This window comes from Tenrec ecaudatus (assembly GCF_050624435.1).
Source record: "Tenrec ecaudatus isolate mTenEca1 chromosome 2 unlocalized genomic scaffold, mTenEca1.hap1 SUPER_2_unloc_11, whole genome shotgun sequence".
In the NCBI taxonomy this organism is placed as follows: domain Eukaryota; kingdom Metazoa; phylum Chordata; class Mammalia; order Afrosoricida; family Tenrecidae; genus Tenrec; species Tenrec ecaudatus.
This window is the reverse complement of record NW_027457571.1, coordinates 551487-569071: the sequence shown is the minus strand read 5'-3', so window position 1 is coordinate 569071 and position 17585 is coordinate 551487. Positions and strand designations below refer to the sequence as shown.

The 17585-nt window shown below is 46.7% G+C and overlaps 1 pseudogene; it reads right to left on the bottom strand.

The window, feature by feature from the left end:
• Nucleotides 1-4422: 4422 nt before the first annotated feature.
• LOC142435835 (thyroid transcription factor 1-associated protein 26-like) lies at nucleotides 4423-5214 on the bottom strand (annotated as a pseudogene).
• Between the last annotated feature and the right edge of the window lie 12371 nt (nucleotides 5215-17585).

The window sequence follows — 17585 nt, the reverse complement described above, 5'->3', positions numbered from 1 at the left end:
CTTTGGAGGCAGCAGCACTGCACATGAGTGGCTATTGGATACTGTTTAGATGCATGGCTTTCTATTTGGAACTTTTTTTTGTCTCACCTGAATGGAAAGGAAGAGGTAATACTTCTGGATCACACAGTATCCATGTCCACAAATGAGCTGCTCATTCCACAGTCCTGGCAGTGCCTTTTGAAAACCCTCTGCTTTAGAATGTCACTCCTTGAAGATGGCAGTGGGAGTGGCTGGGGCCAAGTATGCTGCCTCTTACTCCCAGTTGCAGGTTTCTGGATGCTGATTGTATCTCTTACAGCATCAATTAGTGGGCTTGTTGTCTGCCTCAGGCTTTGTTCACAGAGATCCTCCAGCTAGGTGGTGGTGTGTGCGCATAAGCAGAGGCTTCCTGCCAATCCCCCATGAGTAGTAGAGCTCCCATGGTGTGGACTCCATGAAAGCCGTGCTCCAGCCAGCAGGATTACAAAGGAGGGTGGGCCCGGCAGGACAGGAGGGCCATTGCCCCTATGGAATGACCTCAGAACCCCGCCTCCCTCCCTGTCCAGCTCCTGGGACTATGGGCCCTAAGCTTCATGCCTGACTCAGGAATAGACACAGGGTGAGGCAACTCCAGGAGGTGATTTTGCTGATCTAATCCAGCCTGAGATCATCCTTGCATGTGCCCTCTGTCCAGACCTTTTTTTAAATTGTTCATGCAACACTAACCACAATGCATATATACATCGGTTGTGTAAAGCACATTTGTACATTCATTGCCCTCATTATTCTCAAAATATCCACTCTCCACCCCACCCAAGCCCCTGGCCTCAGCTCCTCATTTTTCCCCCTCCATTCGAGCTACCCTTGATAATTTACTAATTATTTTCTCATATCTTGCACTGTCTGATGTTCCTTCACCCACTTTTCTGTTGAGGTTAAATGTAGATCCCTGTATACGGTTTCCGTTTTCCAACCTACCCTCCCTCCACCCTTCCCGAGTCTGCACTCATAACACTGGTCCTCAAGGGCTCATCCACCCTGGATTCCCCATGTTTCCTGTTCCTATCTGTCCAAGTGTACATTCTCTAGTCTAGCCTGATTTGTAAATTAGAATTGGGATCATGATAGTGGGAGATAGGAAACATGTAGGAACTAGGGGAAAGCTGTGTTTCATCGTTATTATCTGGTACCTGTCTTGGTTTATCTCCTCCCTGACACCCTTCTGTTAGGGATGTCCAGAGGACTGTAAATGGGCTTTGTGTCTGTACCCAGCACTCCCCGCTCATTCGCAAGGATAAGATTTTTTTTGTTCTGATGATGCCTGCTACCAAATCTTTTCAAAACCTCATGATCGCACAAGCTGGTGTGCTTCTTCCATGTGGGCTTTGTTTCTTCTGAGCTAGATGGGCGCTTGTTTTCCTTTAAGCCTTTAAGACCTCAGATGCTATATATTTGATAGCTGGGCACCATTAGCTTTCTTCACCACATTTGCTTATGTACCTGCTTTGTGTTCAGTGATCGTGTAGGGAAGGTGAGCATCATAGAATGCCAATTCAATAGAACAGTATTTTTGCAACGAGGGAGTCCTTGAGCGGAGGCCCAATGTCCATCTGCTACCTTAATACAAAACCTATAAATATAGGGACATAGATCTATTTCCCCATGCTCATATATTTAAATATGTACATGCCTTTTTTTAAACCTCTATAATTGACCCTTGCTTCCTAGCTTGCTTTTCTATTCCCTTTGATTTGCCTCTTGGGCCCACTGCCATGCTCACTTTTCATTTGTGCTTCAGTAATTCAGTAATTCCTCTTGGTTCCATTGGTTCCATTTCCCTTGATCACTCCCTACCAGGCCTCCTACATCCCCGTCACCACTGATTTGCATCACCTGTTCTTCCCTTTTCTCTGGGTTTCTTAACACTACTACCTTTCCCCACACCTCCCTCTCTCCCATGTCTCCCCAGAAGTGTTGGTCCTGTTTTCTCTCCTCCAGATTGTTCATCCAGCCTATCTTATTTAGACAGACCTGTAGATGTAATAACATACACAAAACAAAACAGCAAAACCAAGCACTAAAAGCAACAAAACAACCAAAATCCAATGACAATGAAAGAAAACAACTCAACAAGAAAGAAGTGGCTCATCGTTAGTTCAAGGTCGGTTTGTTGGCCTTTAAGAGTGTTTTCCAGTCCAGTCTGTTGGTGTACCAAGTACTGGCCCCAAAGTCATCCTTTGGCATTCCCTGGAGACCTTGGTGCTTCGTTTTCTTTCTCTTCTGCTGTACCCCCTTAGTGTTATGCCTCGGTGTGGCAGGATTAGTTCGGGCGCATTTCCCACACTGAGTCTTCAGTGTTGTCCCCTCTAAGGCTATGGGTCTTTGAGGGGTGTCTTGTCTCATCGTGGGGCTGGCCATGTGGTCTTCTATGTGGACTGGATTCTCTGAGTGGGAACATCATCCTCAAGTCCTGGTGTGCCAGGATGTGCTCCACATTCCCCTCCTCCCCCTTCATCTGCTCCATGTGCTCCGATCAGATATGTCCCTCTCTCAGAGCTGCAGATTCACTGCCATCCTCTGAAATAAAATATTTGGCATGGGAAGGGGAGTTGGGTGGGAGGATCTGCTCAGATCATTTGATGGTTCAGGATAGATTGACTGTTCGGCTGGGGACAGGTATGTGGGGCTTAGGGCTCTGGCTCCCAACACTGGTTGTGAATATGTCTTTGTTGTTAACCAGTTGTGTGCCTGTGGGTCAACACCTGTGTCTTTTTGAGTGAGTTTTCTCATCTGCAGAGTAAAGGTAATCCATTATCCAGACTCCCATGTCACCAATTGATTGAGAGGCACTAACCAGAGCCTGATTGAAATAGTGTGTACCTGTCAGCCGTGTTCTAAAAACACCTTAAAAGTCTTAAAAACACTATAAATGCCTTAAAAACCCTAAAACGTCTAAAATATTTCTAAAATGCTAAGACCACCCCTAAAGACTCTCTAAAACATCTTAAGACCATTAAATACATGGTAAAAGGCTTTCTAAAACACCCTAATGCGCCATAAGTCTAATTTTTTTTTATCCTGTGAAATCACCCTTTATTGAAATAGTACACAAAGGCTACTCCATGATGTGAGTGGTACCTTTGTTTGAAAACCAATCTATTTGAAAACGAAAGGTCAACAATTTCTCAGAAGCAAAAATGAAGAGGAGGAGGAAGGGAAACATACTGCAAAGGGAACAAACGAGGTGCAATCTGGAAGAAGGTCGACACAGTGTAACTAATGTCAGTGGACAATTTGTGTGAGAAGTGTAAAAGGGTAACCTATCTTGTGCAACCTTCTTTAATAAACTCAGCATCTCCTACTGCATTCTGTCTGTCAATGCAATAAGCTGGGATCGTGCCAAAGCAATCTCTCTGGCTTCCCCTTCAGTTATGTGGCTGCTTTTCCCAAAGTAAAGATCGCAGGTCTTTCTCCCCATTGCATTTTAGAATGCAGAATCAATTGATAGTGTACATGGAAGTCCTACTACAGCTGTAATGCAGTTTCAGGCGACATTCGTTACCACTTTTAACATTTCATTACGCAATCACAATTTTTAAATGACTGTTATTACAAACCTTTTGCTTGCAATGATTGTTGCCAACATGTTTTTCAATGATTGCCAAGAAATAAGCAGAAGAAACATCCCAGTACTTGCCTTAGTTCCCAAGGGCACCAACAGGGGACACATTTCAGTGACAGTGTTCTTACAATACAGTTGCACAGATCTGGAAAGCTTAATTCTTGTTGCAACACTACTGGTTTACATGACTATCTGAATGACCAAAGATTAAGAAAGTATTTCATTTCTTTCAGGAAATATTTACAACTAATGACTGAGTCCTTATGCCCACATCTGCTCTTAGAGATCATATCCTTATATAGTGGGCCACAAGGTAGTTGCAGCACTACTTGTCCTGAATAAAATTTCTGCCCTGATATTTCTAGAAAGTCCATCTCCCAGCAAAATGCACTTAATTTAAAATAAAAGCAAAGCAGGACTGTTGGCCTCCATTGTTGAAATGAATCGCAGATCGCAATTGCTGAACACTGTGTAAATTGAAGCACTGCATTAAAGCTGTTCCTATAAAACATTTTGTACTTACTTTACATATTACAAAAGTATTTATGTTTGAGTCTGCTCCCAAATAGAAGGTGCTTTCGGTTCTTCAATCTATTTTTCTTTAGAAACAAATTAAAACAAGTCCTATAATGTACAACCTGTATAGAAAATGTCCTTTAAAAAAAGAGCATTTGCAACATTTTACACTTAGTGTAACTTAGCAATACAGTTTATGCTCATATATTTAGCTGGCTGTTAAGAGGCACATTGCACAAGAAAGTTTCAAAAAGTTTGTGAAAGATGTACTGAAAAGACAATGGAACTTTCCCTTGGAAGATTTGAAGTCCCCTTGTCCATTCAGAAATAGTCGACATATGCAGATGCTTCAGCCACTGATTAAGGATGTATCTGATTTAATTTCCTGCTTGTATTTTTTGAAGAAGATATTCCATTTGTAAATTCAAATTTGGTTGGCCCCTTTTAGTCTTTTTGCTTAATATTTTGAACACTTCCATTTTCTTCTTTTTGTAGAGTCTTTGAGCTTCTTCTCGCTCCTGTTTCCTCCGCTCAAATTCCTGTTTCTTAGCAGCACGTTTGGCTTGGATCTGTGAATTTTCTTCCTGTGCTTTCTGATTGGATGTTTTCTTCCTCTTTGTCTTTAGGGTAGCAAAGGAGTTTACTGCGGTGCTACAATGTTCTTCTGGAAGAGGATGGTCCAGACTGCACTGTTCCTCAGACACAGCCTGGTCAAGGCTGGCGTGATCTTCTGGCAAAGGTGGTGCAACTTGTCCTTCTGGCAAAGGCTGGCGAACTTTTCTGATTTGTTTCTTGAGCCTTTCTTCTTCAGCTAAATAGAGATGTTTCAGGTGGTCTGGGTATTGATCTGTGAACTGGGATTCCCGTGAGGTTTGAAACTTTCTTTCCTTCCAAAGCAATTTCTTGTAACTGCTGAATCTTTAGCTTTCTTCGAAGTGCAAAGCCTTGCCCCTCGCGGACGCTCCCCGAAAAAGCCTTCGGATGATTCGATCGCCACCTTCTCTGTTTCAAGTCCCTCTTCGTGACTTCCACTGGAGAAAGCGCTTCGCCACGCAAACCCCGACTCTCGGCGCGCAGCTTCACCGGCGCCATGGCGGAGGCCTCGCGCCATAAGTCTTAAAAAAAACTCCTTACGTCCCGAAAACATAATAAATGCCCTAATATTATGCAAATGCCTTAAAACGCAAAATAAAGAACACGTGAAGCCCTAAAAACACGCTAAAAGTCTTTTAAAACCCCAAGAACATCCCTACAAAGCAACCCGAAGCACTATAAAACCCTGTAAAAGTCCAACAGCCTAATAGACATGAATTCACCATGAAAGCAAAAAATAATCCAACAAAACCCTAAAGCCCTGAAAACCAAAACCTAATCCCCCCAAACACTCTAATGCCTTAAGAAGCACCCTAAAATTTTAACAAAACACTAAAAGCCATAAAAACACATATAAGCCTAATAAACACCCTTAAACACTAAAATCACCCTAAAAGCCTTAAAATGTCTGAAAAGCCATAATATTCCCTAAAATTCAAATAACACTCTGAAGCCACAAATAACACACTAAATGCCTCCCAAAACATGTGGAACTTCCAAATCATATCCCTAGAAGATTCCCAAACCATGAACTTCCAAAACCACATAAATGCCCTGAAGACAACATGAAAGCCCCAACAAAACATAAAATGCTGGGGAAAAACACATAAAATATTTTAAAATACCCTAAAATCTCTAAGAAACCCTGTAAGATCACTAAAAACACCCCTACCTGCTAAAAAATACCTATACACACCAAAAAATCACCCCTAAATCCCTTGAAAACTCCCTTAAACCTTATAAAACACCCTTAAAGCCCAAACTACCCTAATGCGCAAAAAAAATAAATGACCTTAAAGCCCTAAAAATCACATGCCACAAAAAAATCCTAAATGACCCCAAAATTCCAACTCAAAGCCAGCCTACAAAGGGCTTCTGTAGGTTTAAGTCTTTTATGAGAACAGTTTTATCTTTCTACCAAGGAGAAGTTTGTAGGTTCAACCCCTGACCTATGCCCTTACCATATGAAGTTAGTAATCAGTGTTTTTGCAATTCTTTGAAGAAAGATGAGGGTAATTTTGTCAGGAGTGAATTAAACTTGTCTAGTGCCTTGAGTAGAACTGATAACTGTACTACATTGAGTCGTCTGGTCAAGGAGCATGGGATATTATCCCATTTGCTGAGGTCACACTTGATTTCTTGTAATTTCTGTAGTTTTCCTCATATAAATCTGTTGTTTTTTATTCAAGTATAGATATAGATATTTTCATTTACACTTGGCTATTGTAAATGGTACTACCTGAAAATGTGTATTTCATTAATTATTATTTCTTGATCTATTTCTTCATCCTTCGAAATATTATCAGTTTGTTGTGGTAGATAAACATTAGGACTTTGCATAACTTAGAAATATTACATTTCCCGGAAACATCATATTAATTATGTCAACAGAGCTATAAAAGGAATGTTGCCCTGAATATCTTAAGATATGACAGCTGTTTCATTGAGAAATTGAGCCAGACAGACACAATGTGATGTAAATTTTGTTATTTTCATGTGGGTTCCTTCACTCTTCCAAAAAAATTAGTTTCATGAGCCCCTTGGGGAATGAGTTTGAGTTCAGATCAGATGTATATTTATTTATTTGAGTCCTGAAGCCCATTTGATGGACTATTCTGTTGCTTCCAAAGTAGTCAGTCACTTCCCCACCAATTCAGGAATTTGTCCGAAGCAAAAGTAAAAGTGTGGCGGACGACATTTGACTGCACACCATCTAAAATCACACTCTCATTTGGTGTTGGCAGTTTTACTTGAATTTCAACTGTAAACTACACTTCAGAGTTTAGGCTAGTGAAAACGTTTCAGTGGGGAAAATTTGCACAGAACTACGTGCAGTTTGTGATTCTGTTGTTCCCAAGCAAGGCTATGAGGACAAAGATGCACAAGCATGTGGGGCACTGCAGACAATGTGTGAAAGTTTCCAGGAGCTCAGGGGTGGACAGTGGCTGCTAATTCTCCCGTGCTGGCAGTGAGCTATGTGGGAGGACTTTGTGTAAGGTCCTTGTGAGGTCTCTGAGAAGTCTCCATAAAGGATGCTGAGAACTTCATATGAAGTCTCTGTGCGAGGCCTCTGAGTCTCTCTGGAAGTCTCCAAGGAAGTATGTGTGTGAGGTTTCTCTCTCGGGTATGTGTGAGTGTCCTTGTGAGATGTCTGCTGAATTGTGGGGGGTGGGGGGCAGTTGTTTCGCTGAGGTCTCTGCAGGTCTGAGTGGGCTTCCCTTTGTTTGACCTCACAGCACCATATAAGAGGACCTGGTGGCAGGGGAAAGGGAAGGGGCTTGGTCCATGCACCCCTTGCTGTTCTTTCAGGGTCTTCTCTCCATCTCCGTGCACTTACCTAGCACGAACGGTAGGGTTCAGCAGCGGGTAGTCCGGTGTCCAGCTCTTCACACTCCCTAGGAACACACCCAAGCTACCTGCTACCCAAGAGGCCCCAGATCCAGGCTCTGCAGATCAAGAATCTGATTTTTTACTGCCACAGACACTCCAGAGGCTGCCTTGGCACAATCAGGACTCCAGAAACAACATCATGCTGCTGTACCAGCAGTCTCTGGGGCCTATGTCCAATTCCCTCCTCCACCACGGGTGTCAGTCCCCCCCCCATCCCACACACACACACTTGGTGTCCTGACTGAGGCATGGAGGTCAAGGCTCAGTGGATGTCTTCCTCGCCATCCTTTACTGTTTAGTTCAGTAAACAGTAAACCCTGGCCCACCAGGGTGTTCTTTTAAGCACATGAGAATTTACTCTAGCGGATCAACTAATCATATTTTGGGGGGCCCTCCTGCGCCTCCTTCTATAATCTGGTGCCCAGGAAATAAAACCCTGTGTTAGAAGCACAGAGGAAACACTGACCACTATTGAACTGTTTTCCCTTATCAAGACAGGTGATGTCTAATCTCCGTGCACATCCTGATTTCCCAGGAGTCTCTAGGGGAAGGGAAGGCTGCTCCCAGTTGTGACTTTCTTTGCAGCACTCAGTCCTTAGAAGCCACTCTCTCCGGAGAACATTCCTAGAGCACGTGCACGTGTGTGTGTGTGTGTGTGTGTGTGTGCGTCCGTGTGTGTGAAGATCACCAGCCTGGGGTCATGTTTCTTGAGAACATTCCTAGAGTTTGCGTGTGAGTGTGTGTGTGAAAACCACCAGCCTGGGATCATGTTTCTTGAGAACATTCCTAGAGCATGCGTGCGTGCGTGCGTGTGTGTGTGTGTGTGTGTGTGAAGACCACCAGCCTGGGATCATGTTTCCTGAGAACATTCCTAGAGCGTGTGTGTGTGTGTGTGTGTGTGTGTGTGTGTGTGTGTGTGAAGACCACCAGCCTGGGGTCATGTTTGCTGAGAACATTCCTAGAGCATGTATGTGTGTGTGTGCGCACGCGTATGTGTGCATGTGAAGACCACCAGCCTTGGGTCTTGTTTCGTGAGAACATTCCTTGAGCGCGGACACGTGTGTGTGTGCATGTGTGAAGCCCAAAAGCCTGGGGTCATGTTTCCTGAGTCCTGGCATCCCTGTTATTGTCTCATCCCCACTCTACCCCACCCTGGCTATACACTCATTCTTCCACCACACAGGAGATGGAAATCAAGTAAAATAACAGTTTGTCGCCCCACTAAGATAGTATTGAGAAAATAACCTTCCCTGCTTGAAAACTGTGCCTTTGCTATACAACCTAGTGCTCTCTGTAGGAGATAAAGTTCTGCTGTGGGGGCAGCTAGCTAAAGCTGGGGTGAAGCACCTGGCCGATTCCCCTTTGTAAGCCTGTGTTAGCTCTGCTTGTGTCTTGCATCATTTCTGGGGATCCTCATGCTCTTTGGCCGCCTTTGCTACTTCCAACACTTTATATTCTTCTTCACTGTATCCTTCCCTACCCTGTGTCCATGGTGCCTAACCATTAGTGGTTATTACACAGACACTCATCCTGTACCACTCAGCCTAAGATGTTGCTCCTTCTCCGGGTTTATATACAGAGGAAGGCATGTGAGCTGTGAACCAGATTTTCCCTTGGTGCAGTGGGTGAGAATAGTCCCCCGCTGGCAGCCTTCCCTAGCAGTTCCCACCCACATGTGTCAGACCTGGGACTTCCATCCTGGAGGCTACCCTAGGCTGGGAGAGAGGCAAAGGTAGCAAAAGATGTCATTTCACATTTTGTGACAGGTGTATTGAGGCGGAACCTCCATGCCAAACTTGGCAGCCTTCATCAAATGCACATGTGGGACTTAGACAGGCCGCCATATGTCTCATGCCTGCTTGGTACCATGAGACGCTACTTTGGTCTAAACCTCTTCTGGAGCCTGCGATGGAATTTCTTGGCTGGATTGCGCCTCTCAAAACCTATCAACTGCAGCCACATAACGTTGAAGACAAAGTAATGGCACCAGGGAACATTCTTCACTGTTTTGGGACCTTCTGAGGTTTTCACAGTAGGGGTGTTACCATAAGTCATAAGAGGTGCAAAATGAAGAACTTGGGATGGAAGTGGGTGGGAAACACTGCTGAAAACCTCCTCCAGAGCCCTGCCCTTTGAGAAGTCAGAGCTAGCACACAGAGAAGGAGACGCAGTATCTAACATAGTTAAAGGTATATTATGCCAACCTCGTCAATGAACTCATGTGGGGTTAATTGAAGGGCAGGGAGATCAATGGCTCTGTGAGCCTAGCCTTTCTGGTCTCTTGCTCTCTGATAGTGCCACCAGGGTGGATATGCATTTGTTAGGTCCCTAAAGCAGCTGGAAAGACTCATTTCCTGGGACATCCCTGAGGAGAAGCCGCATGGACCTACCCTGTTGCAGCCCTGGTTTCTGCAGCAGCCTCATGGAGAACCTGCCAGCGCACGGACTACAATTTCCTCCTGCAGTCATTGTCTCCCCGTGTGTTTTTGGATTGTGAGGAGGACTTTGTAGATTGGTGTCAGACACATGGGATACTATTGGACTGGTGGTCTTAGATTGAACTGGGTTGGGATGCTTTTCAATGTTCACTTAACCTTTATATAAAACTCATAAAATATGAGTGTATGAATTTTGTTTCTCTAGTCTACACAGACTAACACACATGACACCCCCTCTAGATCCCGCCATGCAGCACAGAAGTCACACTTTAATGTAGGAGGGGGAAAATCTCTATTATGGAACAATGAATATCATGGCTGAGAGAAGCCATTAGCCTGTGCAGAACAGGCTAAAGTGGCTGGCATGGATACTTTCCTACTAATCAGAGCAGAAGAAGCGTCTTCTAATTTGCCAGATAAGACATATTCTCGAAGACAGTGACGTGGGCAGTGGTAAGGGTAACTGGAGTAAGCCCACCTCCTCCGCTTGTGCTGCTGGAAGCTGACTGGGCACACAAACACCCTGGGGGTCAATGCCTGAGTGTGGCTTCTGACATTGAATCCCTTGAACAGACAGAAATTTGTGAATACATCCCTGATACTGGTGCTCGTGGTGGGAAGGCTCTGGCAGTCAGGTATCGCCTGGCAAAGGCAGGGTCTCACACTTGCCACTCTCCTGTGTTCTACAAAGAAAGGAGCCCCACATGTGGAGGAACATCCATTAACTGAGGCCTGCGCTTCTTTTCGTGAACTTGACATTGACGCAAGATACTCCTGTTGACAGCCTGGTGTCCCCTCTAGGACTTGGCCAACATCTGTCGTGAGCACCTGAGCCTCCGTGACCTTGTTAGGAGACACTGGTTTTCTTTGAAGGGGCCTAAGGCTGTGACCACAGTGTAATACGGGCTTTCCTTTTTGCAAAGGATCACCGTGTCCTGTAGATTTTTTGCTGGAGCAAATCCACTGGACAAAGTGCTTCCTCCATTTTTTGCTGTGGCCCTCAGCAGGAAGCTGTCCCTTCTCTGGTGGGAGCTTTGAGGACTTGATCTCAAGGCACTCAGCCAATGCCTTGTCTTGCACAGGCTGGCTTAACCCACAGACTTGGGAGATGCCTCTTCCTGCTAATCCTTTTCCATGCTCTTCTGGATTAGGCCATTTATGGGTCTCCCTCTTGTCAGTGGGAACAGCATCCTTCCTTCTCCTTGTCGAGGGGTCCTGAAGGTTGGGGCTTTTGAGCTTCTGCTGCCCCATGTAACTTGCTCTAGCCACCACGAAGCCACTTGGCCCTTGACATATTGGCTTATCCCCAGTGAACAAATGCTGGGGGTGGCAATGGACCACCCGAGAAGGCAAAGCATTGGTGGCAGTGAGCACATCAGTGGTACAGTCCTGAAGGGGCCCGTCTACAGGACAGCATGGAGAACCACCCTCTGCCTCTACGTCCACCTGGAGCTTAATCTCACTGCACACTCGTGCTGTAAGGCTTGGCTTTTCAGGAACTGGAGCACACTTTCCAGGTAGCAGGAAACTTTTACTACATCCTAGAGCCTCGAAGCACCCCCGGTCCACATCATTGGTTTGAGATTTTGCCAGCACACTGGTTTTGAAAGTGTCTAGCTCTATTGAAGAAGACTTCTTGACCACCACCAACCCTGTCTCTTTGGCTCTTGAAGATGGGCATTCAGAGTTCACTTCCAATCTGGGGCCTCCTGGGGCACAACTAGCACCCTCTTTCCTTGACCCCTTGCTGGTCAGTACTGGATTTGAGGTTTGCTCTAGGCTCTCTCTCTGGACACTTTCATTCTGGAAGGTTCTGCCAAGGATACTGGGCATGAAGGCTGGAAACGGCTGCCTGAGGGCCAATGAGCATCCACTGTCATTATCAAGTGGGGGGTAGGCTGGGGTTCCCTGAACAGGCTCCTCTGTAGGGGAGCAATCAGCAAAAGGACTCTCCAGGGTAGGGCTTGATTTCTTTGTGGTCACTCTCTCTCCCCAGTCTGCCTGACAGGGTTCTCCCAGGACTTGACAGCCTCAGTTACTTGGTTAGTTGAAGACTTAGGGGTGGCTAAGCAGGTGGACTGTGGAAGGGACATTGCGTTGTCTTTTCTTGTCCTACAGAGGTTTGTGGGCTCAAGGACTTTGAGGGGCATGCACCACCTCTGCCTCATTTGGAGCCTTACGATATGCGAGTCCAGTACCTGTTGAGTGCCCGGGCTGAGAAAGGAAAGGCTCTGCGTTGTGTTCAGGAGATCTCCCAGCTCTCCCCAGGAGGCCACATTGACAACACGTGGATGGGTCAGGGAAATAGACAAAGCATGCGTGGTCGCAAGACATGAACGGCAAACAATGCCAGGGATCTGATCCTTTCTAATCTGCTCCACCTTCCTGCACATGTGGACATTCAGGGTGTTTTCCAGTAGGATTTTGTTTGGACCCCTTAGGGTGTAAGTTCCTGTGCTAATCCCCTTGTGTATCCTCAAATCACTTAACTCCTTTGAGTCGGCTCCCGGAGTTCCTTTTGGGCAGTAGTTTCCTGATCCACGGATAGATAGATTACATTTGGATATTTTCCTCAAGTAATTCCCTTGTCCATTGACCGAGTTGTTCCTCAGCTGGACACCGGCTCTGCAGCACGCAAGCGACGGTCCAGGGTGTGTGCATTTTCCTGGGGACACCGTCTTCATTACATTCTTCCCCTGCTTGTCTCCAGGTGTGGAGCAGGAACATTCGGGCTGCTTAATATCCAGACAAGTCCCTGGCCATTTTTCCTGAGGTTGCTTTAGTGTCATAGACTCAAGAGTCCCATTGCCAAGGGGCCCCTGCAATTGAGGGAAGTTCTCTTGGCGGTGGAGCTCCGATTGCTTCAAGCAGCCAGGAAGCTTGTGGTCTGTCTTTGGGGTCTGGACCTTCTGATTATCCTGGGGATGAGTGGGGCTGCGAAGACAAAAAGCTTCCTAGGGTCGTGGCATCATAAAGGGTAAAGAACTCTCACTTTCCTGTTGTTTCTTTAAAAAATGGCTTTCCAGCTGTTGAAGTGAATTTGGAACGCGTGATTGGGACTTAGTGTGGACGGGAAGACAGGATTCATCACAGGGACTCTTGTGTGGAGGAGGAAAAGGTACTGCGAGTGGGCCACGGGGCTGTGGACCGGGCGGAGTCAGGACTGTAGCCGCCGGTGGGGCCTGGGCTTGGCATGCAATTGGAAGTAAAAGTTGGAATCGGCCTTCAGTGTAGGGCAAGGAGTGACGTTGCAACAAGAGTGGGTACTCTTTAGCTTGCATTTGAGCTGGTAAGGCATTAGGAATTTCATTAAATAAGACAGTGGGAAACTCTAGGGTGGATCCAGAGACCCTGAGAGCAACTGCCAGAGACTCGCTGTGCAGAAAAGGTAGACCCCGGAAAAACTCACTGAATTTTTGTGGAAAATGCTTCTGAGGGCTGGGTATCTGCTCTGCTTTACTGCTGGCATTCCAGAAGGGATGGGGAGGTGCAGTGATCTGCTCCCCATCGAGTGGCTTCAACATATTTAAGGCCTGCAGATGGTATTCTGATACACCCTTTCCTTTTTCTTCCCAAATATTCCATTTCTCTGCCTTTGTGATTTCTATTTCCAGCAGCTTGTGGACATTGGGGTTGAGCAAGGTGGGGCTCCCTACTTCCCCCTGCCTCTTTGTGGGTCCTTCCCGAAAGGTGTCTTCTTGGGGGTGCCAGGTAGAGTGCTCTTTCAGAGACCCAATGTATTCCAAGGAGGGAAGCTGTATGTTCTTGGCAGCTGCCCAACACTGGGGTGGGGAGGTAGTAGGGCGGCCTGTGTGATCCTGACTTGTGATGGCTGCCATGGCAGGTGTGGAGCAGCGGTTGTGTGGAGATGGGCTCTGCCTGGGCCTTGCCAACAAGTCATTCTGAGAATGAGTCCCTGTGGGAGGCGGGGGTGGTGAGTCCCAGAGAGTGCTTGGAGGCTGCAGGTAGGCCTTTGAATCCGGGGGTTTGGCACTGGGTGAGGGAAGAGCCAGTGGTGTGGGTGAAAGACTGTCAGGTTCACGGGAATGTGCGCAGTCTGGTGATTGACTCAAGGCGGGTAAGACATGAGAAGTTGAGAGGCACATCTGGGCCCGTGGAAGGGTGGAGTTCTGAGACCTAGGTGTCCGGAATGGATGAGCCGCAGAACCGTGTGGGGCGCGCGTACCGACGTGGACTTCAGCCGTCCCTCTATTTCGCCAGCTACCAGAGAGGGCTTGAGCTTTCTGTTGACCAAAGCTGCCAGTGTCAGATGGGTTTCCCAAGTGGCTGCAGGAGACAGAAGGACCAGATTACAGCGAGGACTGAAGGGGCAAGAGACCTAGCAGGCTAGCAAGGGTCGGTGCAAGCTCAGTCCCTCCCCAAGCCTTGATGGCCTGCTCTTCCTGCCCCACCCCACTGCCCGGGACTCCTGTCATTCTCTGCCCATCTCTGAAAGTGTCCCCCAAACCAGCGCATCCCAGCTGCTCTGCAGCCCGAGGCCACACAGGCACCCTGGTTGGAAGATGCACCCCGCGGTGAAGCAGGAAGGTTACTTACTTCTGCCTAAGACGCAAACGCAGGTTCTGAGCGCCATATAGTTCTTGCAGGAAGCTTCGGAAAGCTGGAAATCAGGAGAACCGTTATGGTGCAGCCCTCCCAGAGGACCGAAAGGAATGTCACACGGGCTGTGCGCTTAGGACGTTGGACTCTCCAGAGCTCAAGGTCAAATGATAGCTTACTCCCACGGGCAGGAGGTGCTTTGGCATTTCAAGGAGCATCGGTTTCCAATATTGTCTGTGGGGTCTCAGTGAGCAATCTGAACCTTGGCAAAGTTACACAGCTTATCGCAGTTACCCCTCAATGTTCCACCTCCAAATCCACCAGAATGTGCTCCTGACACCCCCACTGATCCCTACTGGGTCCTACCTTGGCCAGCCTTCATCCCATCCTAGGCCCCTCCTGTACATCTGGGAAATATCTGGGTTCTGTTTCCATCACCAGTATCCTTTTGTTCAGGATTATTACCTGAGAGAGACGGGCTGTTGCCACTGGCATCCTGCAGAGGAGGGGACAGGAGAGCTTACAGAGCTTGGTTGAATGGGCAGAACCTTACCTTTCAGAGCATCACCTTTGTCCCTTGACCTGCTTCTTCTCCTTGTCTCCACCTGAGGCTGGAGCACAAGAGAGGAAGTCAGGCTGGAATCCAATCCTGCGTCTGTTCTTTGTGACAAACTGCAGGCATTTACTGGTGATTAGAAGAATGACAATCTCCATGGAATGACTAAAGCCCAGAAACCAGCTTCTGTGTGAGACCTAGAGTGCATTTCTTCCGTCAGCCTTCCTCTGCTCACGGAGAGTACACACTCTCAGCACTCGGTGTTCTGCTGGGCAAGATTTTGATTATGGAGGCTGAAGCTCTGGGCCAGCCCTTGACCACTTCCTCCCGGGGGTCAGCCATGCTTTCTCAATTAGCCCAGACAGAAAAGGAGCCTTGGCCCAGAGACTGGAGCTCAAGGAAAGAGACTGAGGACCCAGTGATGAGAGCTGCCCTTTGAAATGTCTAGTCATCTAGTCCTTAGCCACTGCGTCACTATATTGGGGATTTTTACCTATTGCCCTCTATAACAACTAGAGATGGGAGGTCTGAGATCTTCAAAGAGAAATATTTTTGAATGCTCATCTTACTGGCAAATGATTTACATATCATACGAGTCAATAGTTCAGTCGTTCAATCAGATCAAGGGCAATGGTACAATCAATGATTACCATATCCATTTTAGAACAACACCCCCCCCCCTCCATGGTTAAATTGCCTTCAAAAGGAGTTGTGTAATCACAGTCAGGTCTAAAGCTCTCTGTCCCCTCTGGCCTCCTTCATTTTTTCGTCTTGAAATCAATCCCCCTTCACTCCCTAGCTTCCCGATGGGGGAGTTCTCCACACTGCTGATCTCACAATCCCTCCCTCTGCCATGAGATCTCTCCACCTGCAACTCTGTCAACCCTTGTGTCCATGATGATCATGATGCCTCCACGCCTCCCGTGCTTCACAAACAGGGAAAGCCAACAGAAATAATGAAAATCAACATAAGCCGGCAAGGATAAAATGATACTAATGCAATGAACAATGTCCTAACATTGAGTAAGGACGCACCAGCCCTCATCAACATTCCAAAGCCAGGGCTGATGGTCTCTTCTTTCTTGAGATTTCCCCTCTCAGGAAATTAATAAGAAAGGAAAAATTTATAAAACAAGGAAAAATCAATCTCTCCTATGGCTGGGTTGAGAATTTCTTACCTTTATCCTTTTCCTGGGTGGTCGCACAGGTGGAGTATTTGGAAGGAAGGGGAGGACCAGGAAGAAGCAACCCACTCCATACAGGATGCCCAAGGTCAAAACAGTGAACCAGGTGGGGTATTGGTAGGTCAGCCAGGAAGCACTTTTCTGTTCCAGCAGAAAGAGAATCTCCTCCATCTTCTGGATACAGCGGTTGCACTCAGGCAACTGAGCACTCTGAGTCCCCTCTGCCTTCAAAACCACTTGCATCACAAACCTGGGCCCACATCACTAAAGGGTCACAGTGGGGTGGGAGGTGACAGCAGTACAATATATAATCCCTCCCTCTACCCTCCAGCTCATCACATCCCTCCCCTGCTCTGGTCTTCTCTCTCCCACTGCCTGCTCTGGGCCTCCAAAGTCACCAGCTGCACCTGATGGAATGGAATCTTAGTGCAAGTTCTTATTCATTCCACCTCCCACCTAGGTATTACCTGCTTCCTTGGCAAGTTGCCTGAATCATGACCAATTTCATAGGCTTAGAATATCTGAAGTTGTCTCTGTCCTCAATGAAAACCTTTTCAAGTCATGGTTTTACTTTGTCTTATCCAAGATAGAGAACTTAGGTTTATGTAACATTTATTTAGCTTTATGAATGTTGGATGAAAAGCTTGGAATTTGACTTCTATGACCAGGAGAGTTATTCAAGAACTGAGGTATATCTCTCCCAGGAGAGAGATCTAACAAATTTTCTGTCAGATGGTACATTTGGGGAGACAAGGAATACTTAAGCATTAATCATTCTTAACAGTGTCCCCTGCAAATCTTCCTTGTGTGTGACTACTGCCCATTTAGGGCTTGCTCTGGGAACACTTGATGGGGTAATAAGCCTTGCAACAATTCAGGCTCAAAGGGCAAGCATCTGGCTGAGCAAAATAAAGAGATAATATGGATTGAGTTGTGTCCTTACCACTACCACTTGAGATATTCTCCCAAAATTCGTTGGAACCCTAACACTGAAGGCTATAATCTGATTTGGTTATGTGAGGGCTCTCTCTGGGAGAAATGTACCTCTGTCCTTGGCTTCACACAAGAACCAATTAACGCAGAAACCTAGTTTGTGATCCAAGTGACTTTATAAAGGATAGAAGAGGCAAATATGCTCGTGGGGGGTGGGGGCGGACTGGACAGCCCACGCACGCTGGGTTGCATGACAGCTGGTTTGAGACCCCCACCCATACCCTGTTGGTAGGCATGGCTGATGGTACTGTTTG